Source organism: Micromys minutus, assembly GCF_963924665.1.
Source record: "Micromys minutus genome assembly, chromosome: 17".
Taxonomy (NCBI): Eukaryota; Metazoa; Chordata; class Mammalia; order Rodentia; family Muridae; genus Micromys; species Micromys minutus.
Genome location: NC_137952.1, coordinates 52,542,172 through 52,554,172, shown reverse-complemented (window position 1 = coordinate 52,554,172; position 12,001 = coordinate 52,542,172).

The following is a 12,001-nucleotide window of genomic DNA, read 5'->3' as shown; positions in this document are numbered from 1 at the left end:
CTATTCCATTGATCTACCTCCCTGTCTATGTACTAATACCATGCAGTTTTTATGACTATTACTCTGTAATACAGCTTGAGGTCAGGGATGGTGATTCCCCCAGAAGTTCTTTTATTGTGGTTTTGATATCCTGGGATTTTTTTTGTTATTCCGAATGAAATTTCAAATTGCTCAAGAAAGAGGATTGTTAATGAGCAACTTCCCCCACTCTCACCATGCCCCACTTACATAACATTGCTCTACCAATCTCCCAACAGCCCCACCCATAGAGGCCCAAACATTTAGCACAGAAGCCTTTGGGACACATTTCAATTCAAAACATGACAATCAGTATCAAGTGTGGTGACAAAAGTGAGAGCACTGTCACCAATCCTATGATAATAATGATGACTTTTCTTTAGAATCCCCTTTTATGCACTGGGACAGTCCTCATACCACCGGTGTAGGCAGGATGAAGGATGCAAGGACCAACAGGACAATCAGAAGGATCAGTGACTCCTCTAAAATTTAGAGTTTGAGAGTGAGAATCAGGCCTTCTGAACACATGCTCTATTGTGTATCAGGTGCTGGGAAACTTAGGTAATGAATAGGATTTGCCCTATTTAGGTTTGTCTAATGGTTCTTCATGATGACCTTCTGGTCATGCAGATTTTGCCAGAAATACTTCAGATATGCATGGTTTATCCTTGTTATATTAAAAAAAAAAGCATAATGATGATGATTGGTTTTGAGACAGGGTTTTATTACGTCATGTGAAGGCTATGCTGACCTTGATGCTAAGATCTTCTGTGTTACTTCCATACTAGGATTCTGACAAGCTTTATAGTGTGTTTAATGTGGCTTCCTATTCTTCTATTATTTCTCCTCTGTAAGACATATCTGGTTTGGGAAGATACTTTGAGACAATGTAAATATTTTATTCCCCGTTAAAACTTTAGCCACGGCTTTCATTAACTACTGCCAATGTTTGCCTCCAGTGTCATTGAAATGATCACTGTGTGGTAGCTGTGGATGTCAAACTCCATAATCCCAGGTTCAGTGGCTGACCAGCTTTTAATTACAAAGAATTAAAAAAAAAGTTCTCCATTGGCCTCAGTTTTTAATGTATTCAGTCAATTTAGCCACATCAGATCTTATTCTAGGTTAAATGTTGTTATTATCATTATCGGGCAAGCTGGTGACCCTCAGCCCAGCCCCTGTGTGCCTTTCACAAGTGTCACAAGCCAAGTCATGTTCTCAACACCCTCATTCACAAGTTGAAGCCTGAACTTCAGTCTGACCTCATCTGGAGATAGGGTCTTGAGGATGTAAATCCACTAGCCTTAATCCACTAGAATTGGGGTTCTTAGTGTGTAGGTAGACATGTGTATTTGTTTCTGGGGGCATGCATGTATGTGCAGTGTGTGCATGTGTTATACACTTACATGTGGAAGCCAGAGGACAACCTAGTCACCTGACATGAAAGTTTATTTGACTGTTGAAACCTCATCTATGAGGTATTGGCTCTATGAGCCTCAATAGGCTGTTGCAGTGTGTTAATAGCATGTTTTGAGCACTTCCTCACTTTGTGTTTTAAAGTGAAATACCAGGCTTGTTTTCTCCTTTATTGCTTAGTCTCTTCTCTGTTAGCAATCAGGCACATCATGGAGAACTGAGAGGGACTCTTAGACAATCAATCAGGCATCTTGACAGCCAGCTCTGGAGGGACTCAGAGACAACAAGACATATCACCATTGCCTAGAGGTGATACATTGTTGCCCCCTTGCTCAAGCAAGAGTTTCCCTTCCTCTAGCCCCCTTTTCCCTTCCTTGCCCCAGAGGCAGCCTCTGTACCTCTGACCTGTTGCACCTTGTGATTTTCTTGGAGCCATTGCCTAGTTCGATCACACTCCAGACATCCCTGGTTCTCATTGGTCAAGGATGGTGTTTAATGGTTGAGAGCTACAGTCTCGGTGCTTTTACTATGACTGAGAGTCCCTGCTTCCAATGATAACATGGATATGTGATGTCTGTCTTCACATGAAGATTGCCTCAAACCAATTGCATCTAGATTTTCATTTCTTATAGAGAAATATGAGGAGCTAATTTTTGAGATAGCAGACTCCTCGTATGGCTCATTTATTGGACTATAAAAAGTCAAATCTCATTTTCAGTGTGTAGAAAAGCAGCCACCAACACAGGCAAACACACATATTAAACACTCATACATACTCAATTTTGTTTGATACAATTGCACAAATCTAGGTGGAGAGGCAGAATAAAATTTATTTATTGAGCTTTTCAGTTAAATATCCCCTCAACACTTGAAATTCCAAATCTTGCATACTCAGCAGGGGGCATAGGTAAATGCTGACAGATTTAAGCTTTGTTGAAAATGCTGGAGAGAAAAAAAGAACCTTCTGAAAATAGAATCACAAGAACTTCAGAATCTGATCAAGGAATTGTTAGTTCTCTGATCTCCACACCTTCATCTGTGTGACTGTGCAGACATACAATGAGCTTGTATTTGGTTAACATCCTGTAGAACAAAATCTCTACTTTCCTTTGATCCAAACAAATGATGGGACCTGGTGGACATCCCTCCCCAATGTGATTGTTGGCATTGTCAAACAACTGCCTTATCCAGCCATTGAAAGCATCGTTCTATCAATTCATAGAAGGGGAGCAGGTGCCCTCCCCATATGAACCAAACAGAATCACCTTTTCAGGAAATCAGCACCCCAGTTAGAGATACTAGCTCATGACTCTTAACTGCAGCTGCATAAGGAATTCTCTATGGGCTTCTCAAACGTGCTAATGGTCCCTGCTTCAGAGATGGCGTTGATTCAGTGTGGGCTTTAGGTTATTTCTTCTCTGAGACATGAACAGGTATTGTTTCACTATTTTCTTTCTTAATTGTAAAACTTTCCAAGTGTTTAGAACAAAACAGTAATATACAGCAGATGTCTATGAACCCATATTCTAGACTTAGCAATATGTTGCTGTAGGAAGAGGGGAGGTAGGGTGGGAAGGAAGAAGGGAGTAATGGAAGGAAGCAAGGTAAAACTGGTGGAAGACATAGAGCTAGGACTGGAAAGATGAGAAGGAAGTACTATCTCTCTACTTTTACCCTTGAGATGAAAATCCTTATCTAACCACCAGACTGCTGTCTAATTTCAGACTCAGAACCACACAGATACTGACTTTAAACAATTTCAGAAAGTTTATTTCCTCTTACATGGGCACAGGCATTTACACGTGTGGGATTGGAGCCACCAGCTAGCCAGCCTCACACAAAGACCAGAGGCAGGAACCCTGAGACCCACCTGAGCCCTCTCCTGACCTTTCTGTCTTGAGCCACATAAAGCATTAGTTCAACATTCTGCTCCCTCATGACGACTCTATGTGCACAGATTTCAAAGGCTGTTTCCCATAGCCCAAGACATGTATTCTATAACCATAATATTATCTTGAAAATTAACCCTGACACAATGCGGTTTCTGGTGAGAGTCCATTCGAAATGTCGGCACTTGTCCAAACAAATCCTTTGTAGCTTCTCCCCTGTCCAGTCCCCAGTCCTAGGCCTCACTTCATGCACCTCTGTAAACTTCTTGGGTTTGGGATAATCCCTCCCATATCTTCAGTTGCTGCCTGAATTATGGAGACTGGTTAATTAGAAGAGCATCGCTCTCTTTGGACTTTTCTTGTGTCTGTACTTTGGGCAGGACATCACTTCCTTTGAAAGGTCAATCCTTCTAGAATTCCAAAGATGCCCACTTTTAACTTAGGTGGAGTTGTCTTTGAACTCAGTTAATTTTTTATTCATACTGAATGAAATGATTTTGGAAGGAAGCTATGGAAACAGTGAGGGCTTGTCTTACCAGGAGGGAGGAGATACAACAGACGGTGGTTCTGTCTGTGCGCATGTCCACACTGCATGAGGAGCTGAAGAAGTAAACTAAACAGTGTTGTCACAGCCCAGGCCTGCTGTCCCTGCAAGCAGGAGGCTGAGGCAAAGGAATCACAGATTTGAGGGTAGCCTGGGTTTTACAGTGAAACCCTGTGTCAAAAACCAAAACAAAAGCACATAAAGAAACCAAACCAAAACAACAACTTATCCCAAACAACCAAAGACAACCCCCCCCCCAAACCATGAGGTATATAGATGTGACATGTCTCATCAAATATAATAGTTCAATAAAGAATTATGGTTAAGGCTGTGGGTAAAATTTCTTCTCAAATAGACTGAAAACTCAACAGAAAGCATTAATACTCCTTAAGAATCTTACCTGACTCCCGTACCCCTCACCTGGGCAGCCCTGGATATGGGGGTCGCTGTTGAGGGTGTGAGTGTGGGAGAGCTGGCCTGGTCTGTGCCTCAGCAAGGGAGACATCCCCTCCCTTCCCTTTTGCTTTCACCTCCAGTGGCAGGCAGAAGAGCTTGCCCCCATGTAACCATGAGAGAAGAGCTGTCCCTGCCCCTCACCTGTTGAAGGACTCTGGAGAACAGGCTCTGCACCTCACCTGGGCAGCATAGTAGAGCTGACCCAGATGACAGGGGCACGGGCGAGCTGGCCCTGAGGATGTGAGTGTGGGAGAGGTGGCCTCTGTACTTGTCTGTCACGTGGCAACTTGGGCAAAAGAGAGATATCCTCCCCTTGTCACGTATGGCAGGTGGAAGAGCTGGCCCTGGTCGTAAGAGTGGGAGAACTGGCCATGTTCCTCACCAGATGCAACGCTCAGGAGAGTGGTCCCTTCATCTTACCTGGGCAGCAAAGTAGAGTTGTTCTGGTTGTGGAGGTTGCAGATGACCCAGTCTGAGGATTAGAGAGTGGTTGCGTGACAGGCTCAAATACCTCTGGGGCCCAGATCCAGGGTTTTCAGTTGGTCCTCCACTTCATCTTCCCCATCTATGAACTGATGGGGCTCATGAAGGGGCTGGTCCTGCAGATCCAAAATTATAGGATCCCCATGATATGAGGCAACAACTGGATATCTGAGGATCCAGTATCGACAGTGTAGCAGAGGCCAGATGCCTTATACCAGAGCAACGAGTCATTGGAATGAACATTTGCCAGCAAAGAAGTGTGGACAAGAGTGCATACTGTGGGACATACTATGACACACTACAACTTCCACAATGAGACTTCTTTTGTCCTCTATTGGGAAAAAGGCAAGGGTAATGGGAGGGTATGAGAGGGGGAAAGGGTGGAGGGAAGGTATGAGGGGAGGGGTGCACAACATGAAATTCACAAAGAATCAATTAAGACGTTAAAACAAAGCAATGCGAAGCATTTCAAACAAAAGAAAACCAAAGCAAAAACAAAACAAAAAGCCCAGAATCTTACCTGATTCGCCCTCCAATAAAACATTTACTTACTAGGCGGAATTTCTTAATGCTTTTGCCAAGTAACCTGCAGTGCCCAAAACGACCACTCGGTGGCGCACTGGCCCCAGTAGGTTTTTTTCAGTGAGCTTCCGGCCAGGGAACGTGTTGTCACTGTAACTATAGTTGTACTAGTCAATTAACTAAGTTCCCTGGACTCAAAATAACTGACTTTCAAAAACATCTGTCGTTTCCTATATTTTGGGCTGTTTTTTTGATCTTTGCCCATCACAATTTTTCTTCTTCCTCATCCTTTCCTGGCTCCGAATTTAGGCAACTCGCTTGTTATAGAACGAAAGAGATCAAACACAATATCTGCGTCACGGATTCTCTACGACTTTTAGAAATGTTTTGCTTCTATTTGTCCCTTCTCTTTGCCCTCCTTCTAGATGTATGCGAAGCAATTAAATTCTCTAGAAACTCAGTTTCCTGGGTATTGGCATGTGTTACTGGGGTGTGTATGCTTGGGTGGGAAGGGAATGATAGAAAATCTAAGAATTGTTATATAAAAATCCCCTTTAAATTTCATGTAATTAAAATACCTTTGGCCTTGAATAATTAGCAGGTAGATTGGACTTTACTTTTATGCTCCATTTGGGCTGCAGGGCACCGTTTTGTGTTATGCATTATGGACTATGGTTGTTTGCCTGCATGATTGCTTCTTTTTAACAAACTTCAACTGAGAGACAGAGAGAGAGAGAGAGAGAGAGAGAGAGAGAGAGAGAGAGAGAGAGAGAGAGAGAGAGAGAGACAGAGAACAAAAACAAGTCACAAGTTCAAGTCTGTTTGTGTGATTGCACCATGCTACTTAACAAAGGGAGCTTTGAGTGATTTAATAATTAGCCAAATGTTCTAAAAAAAAAAAAAAAAACAAGCAAATAAAAAACAAACCAAAAACAATAAACTCAAGAGCACTGGGCTGCAGAAGTTCCTAGTTTTTATTAATGTACATGAAATACTTCCGTAGACAGACAAACAGAGTTCTCAGTTCCTGAGCTTTGCTTTAACGCCATGGGGTGGCATCCAGAAAGCGAACAGATACTACGAGAGACCCCAAATGAAATGTTCTATCAAGACTGTGATTTATGGAGGCTCAGCCATGAGGTCAACAGAGTTTAGTTCACTAATTTAGTCACTAGAGGGCGCTTTCCCCCTCTTTCTCCATTTTCTCCTTTCAGTTTTAGAATCATGGTCTTTGGGAGCCTAGGATGGTCTCACACTCTCCTTACTCTAAGGACAGCTATTTTCTTCAATTTTCACACGATACACATTTCAACCAAGTTGCGGGTACTACTTCTTTAAGTACAATGAGAATTTTCATCATTTTGATTTTCTGAACAAAAACAAAAATCTCTTACAGTCGGCAGATTATAATACACACATGTGCAGACTGAAGTACGGAGTCATACCCCATGCAGCGGTGGACTCGGCCCCCACCAGTAACTGCTTTTGCAGAAATGTCAAGGATAAGATAAACATTTTCACCCTAGCTAAACGAAGTCTACTCTTACTATTTCAAGGTATGGCAGCCTAAAGTTAAAAAAAAAAAAAAAGTAACAATGCTTCTGCAAATACTCTCCTCCTCTTTTCACCCTCTTCTTCTTACTCCTTCTTGCTGCATGCTTATTTCTTGTTTTGGTTCTTAAACTTGGGAGCACATAAGAATCCATTATAAACCTATCCCCTGAAAGAATTGGGTAGGCTGATTCAGGATTCAGGGCAGACAGGCTCAGGAAAAACACACACACACACACACACACACACACACACACACACACACACACACACACACACACACACACGGGTGGGGGAGAGGGGGAAGGGCGAGAGACCTAGCAACTATAAAGAGGAGTCACTACAGCATCCCTTTCTCACACATATCATACTTTATGTGAGAGACACCTTCAAGGTCTCCACGTGTTACCACTCATGTTCGATGCATGCTCTGGTCAACTAAGGAGTCCTGGGCATCTCCAGCATCACCTTGGGAGACCCACCCTTGCATCTTCCTGCTGCTCAGTGTAGTCGCACCTTTATGTTTGGTTTATAAATACACAATAATCAGTTACCTGGAGACCCACTTCTGAGATACACACTTAAAGGAGCAAAAACCAGGGCTGACAAGATGGCGCAGAGGGCAAAGGAGCTTGTCACAAATTCCAGGGACCCGACTTCAGTCCCTAAGACCCATGTGGTAGGAGAGAACTGAGTCCTGCAAATTGTTCTCAGATTTTTGCTTGTATAATCATATGCATGTGTGCACATGCACAAACACACAAAGTAAAACTTCTACCAAACCAAACAAATCTCCACAACCAATCCAATTACAGAACAATTTATTTAAGTTTTTTTTTTTTTATCAGAAGTGCCCCAAGGGTGTTTTATTTACAAATACTTATTTTATTTTATTTCACATTAGGGTCAGATATACCAGGCTGGATTAGAACTTTTTATGACAGTGGTAGCTGAGTAGCATCTTTTCTTGTAAGAATGAAAATAAGATTTGTCTGGTGAAGACAAGACTGATTCCTGAAGGAAGTATCAGTAAGAAATGCCCAGTATGGTTTCTTCAATGTTGAGTTGAACAGCATGTAACCCTAAACCATCAAACTCCAGAGTTGATTTTCAAAAATACCTTCATATTCAGAAAGACTCTAAGAAAATCTTGTGAGGAGAAGAATAAGAAGAGAAGAGTCAGGTCTCCATGAGAGGCCTCCTGGTTAGTGGCCTGGGGAAGTAGCTAAGCGGTGAAGCACTTGCCCAGAATGCACAGGCTCTGGACGTTTAATACTCCATGCCACATAAGCAGATGCCAGTTCATAATACCATGTTATTTATCTGGTGAGACTCAATGTTATAGCTCACTGTATAACATATATTTAAAATTTTAAATATGTACCGTCATGCATTTTTTCACATTAAAAATTAATTTCATTAACAGATAATGTTTTAAAACAGTTGAGAAGATACATCTTAGAAGATGCTGCTGCTGGCTGAATCTGGGTGACGGATTTCGTTGTTTACCAAGTGGTAAATATGGAAAGCCCCACCCTCTCCCTGTAACTTTACTGCTTTGCCTGATACTTCTGTGGGCAGCGGTGCCAATATCCTCTGAACATGGAAAATTCCAGATCAAGTGGGATCTAGGGGTAAGAGTGGTTATTTTGGGAAAAACACAGAGGGGATCTGTGAGCAGGCCAGGGACAGAGGCTGAACTCTCAGGTAGTGACAGGAGGCATCACTGGTAAGAGGATGGTGACAGGAATCATTTCTAAATCAGGGATTCTGCACTAGAGCAGCAGTAAATAGCCTTTCAGTCTGTGGCACAGGCTGCAGGCAAACTCAGAAATGGAGAATTAGCCCACTAGTAGTACTCTGTACCATGTAATAATTGAAAACCAACCTAAGCTATCGCAGACCCTCGTGGTCTCGCTGCCTCAGAACCTGCTCACATTTCCTGTCATCTAACCCCGTCGGCTGGCTGCTGCCAAACCTGCTTAGCAATCCTAAATTTCCATGGCTAGCTGGGGGCATATTCTTGCAAACCCAAGCTCCACTGCAGCTACCTGTCCCTGGAGCTCAGTCGAATCGCCACGAAATGGAAAACACCAGACAATCTTAGTTTAATCAACAGATAACACAATTGCTGGCCCCGGAATCTATCATCCTAAATTCACCAACTACTCTATGTTAGAAATCTTCCGGTGGTGGATACAGAACATCAGTGCCTACATCTTGTCTGCCGTGCTCCCATCGTCCTAAAGTCTCCTCCTCCGGCCTCCCCTTTTCCTCTCTCAGACCCCGAAGACCTGCCTCCTTCTTGCCCAGTGATTGGCTTCTTGTTATTTTTATTATTTAATCAATTAGGAGAAAATTCTGCTACATCTCACCTTTTCTGTCCAAAAAACAAAACAAAACAAAAAACCCCCCAAAACCCAAAAATAAAAAAACAAAAAACCTTTTCTCTCAAATATAAATTGAGCATAACTATTACCATTTTTTAATTTATAAAGTATAAGATACACCTAACATACCATTCATTATTTTTTATCAATTAAATAAAGTGCTCTGTTATCTAACCTAACTTAAAAAAGCTTATAACCCCATATCTGTTATGTCCTGGTTTAGCTTGTATACTATCTGAAACACATCCTCTCAAATATATTTTCTCCCTGCTAAATAGGCTGAGTTGGCTAAAAGATCATGGTGAGTCTTAAATCCTGCCTGAGTTCCAAGAGTGACTTAAAATATAGGAAGCCTAACACAGCCTCCAGAATTAAGTCAGATTGTAGAGACAGCTGTCTACCTATACAGTCCCTTGTAACTCAACAAGTTGGAGCATCAAATGTGTCCATTTGTCCCAGGATCATTGATAGACATTTGTAACACAGAATTATGAAGGACTGACTACTCTCTCTTGACAAGGATAAATCAGTTGTCTCTTCCACATAGTGTGTCCTTTTTCTGGACAGTAATTAGTCTGTAGATGAATAGGCAATTTCTGCCCAATGGCTACTTTGTCATAATATACAACCTCACCTGGAGGTATAGATGCTCAGTTTCTTCTTTGAATCCAAGAATGGGGTGTCAAGAGCAGATATGTCTCAACCAAAATTAATAACATTAAATGTTAATCTGTGGATTTCTGACAGTTTTACAGATCTCTGTAAATGTTTGAGCTTCCCAGGATGCTGGGTCACCCAGTGAAGCAATGCTGTTTATGATTACCCTCTGGCTGTGACGAAGACATCTGTCATTTTTAATGCAGCCCACAACAAGCATTTAAGGTTTATTGAGATGGGAAAGAACCTCAGTATTCCCCTTCTGGTCTCCCTTGTGTGTGTATGGATTGCGGTAGGCCTCAACAGTCCTGGCTTATACCCCCACAATGTTTTCACATAGTTTCTATTCAGTCCAGCGAGACCGGCCCATCTCTTTTAAAACAAGACCCACTACACAGCTCTGTTTTAAAGGGCCATCCCATAAAATAAGCTATGACAGGATCTGACACCTGCCTTTATAAGTACTTCCTCCCTGTCATGTCCAGCTTGATTTAACATGGCTATGCAGGGCTTCCCTGACAGCTTAAGCACCTAAAGAGGCTGAGGTACAGGTGCAAAACAGATCTTCCCAGGGTTGTGAGGCAGAGTACGGCAAAGCATCAGTGGACTGTGGCCGTTCTCCATGAAGAAATCACTGGGGAAGAGGAAGGGCCGGCCAGTGTGGCCAAATTTCCAAGGCTGAGTGCAAATTCCCCTCATTATACACCAGCAAATAAATATCTGTCTGGCCAAAGCAGGTGACTGTGTACACAGGTGTCTCCTTGGTGATGTTTATGTCCATGAAGGGGAGAGTTTATGGAAACACAGATGTGCACACCCTCTCTCCCGCTAGCCATGCTAGAGTGGGCAAAAAGTGAAAGCTTCGAGTATCAGTGTAGAGCGGAAATGAGGAAACAGTCTTTCAGCCACAGGCCTTTCAACGGGCTTCTGAGAATCTAAATATCTAGATAATGAAAGACAAAGGGTGTAGGAAGCTTAGTGTGAACAGTTCCCTCCAACGCCAGTTGTTTCTGGGTAGGTGACCAAAAGGTGGCACACAAAGTTTTGAAGTCAGATCACCTCTCTGCTTAGCTCACCACTTGCACTTGAGTCACATTTCTGAGCCTCAGCTTCTTAATCTTTAGAATGGAGGTTCAATGGCTAACGGATTGCCCATGATAATTAAACAAGATCTCTGAGAGCCTTTGGAAAGGGCTTGTTGTAGAATTACCCATATCCTGGTTTTCTTTGGGTTCAGATCTTACTGAGGCTTGAGGGAGCCAGTCCTATAAATTTTTGATTAGCATCAAGAGTGACTAGAACCTCATGCATAGGGAAGAGCAAGGGTCTAAGACAAAGGAGGTTATATGAATGAAGTAGAGGAAATAGTGTCCACTCTTACAGAGTATCTTTTTATGGTGGTGTCTTTGTTGAAAGGCCTATTGGACAGGCCACCAAGGCTGCCTTGGCCATAGAGACCACAGTTGGCACAGTTGCCTGGCAACACTTCCCACCTTTGATTTTGTGCTCATTGGCTCATTTTACCTTTGTTCAGGATACACCCAGAATGCAGGTAGCCCTGGGTATCATCAGAGACTGATCCTGTCTCTGTAGTGTTCACAGTCAAGAGCATGAGTTCCCAAGGATGTGGTACCCTGAGAACTCTGGGAAGATGCCTCTGCATTCTGCTACTGGGATGTAGTCTGGGAAGAGAAGGAGTGTCATGTAGGGGTGAGGTGGATCTGACAGTCCCCAGGAGCAAACTATGGTGCACTGTAGACAGTGTGGGAGCCCTTGAAAGAAGCAAAAGGCCACTTAGAGGCATAAGTCTGTTGTCAGAAAGTCCTGGGTAAAGATGGCAGGTCACTTGGAAGACACAGTTCTTCCAGTTTTATCTTGCATTAGAGTCAGCATTGATCAGAAAGCACACACCTTCGATGTCTGTTTCAGGCAAGATTCTGGAACACATTACTCATTCCGGTTCCCCTTTTCAGAGAAACTGTGATCACGAGAAGCCAGCACGAGTTCACTGAGAAATAGCAATTTCACACTAGGCCCCATTCCTTTTTTTAAAAAGAAATACTAGATTAAACCAT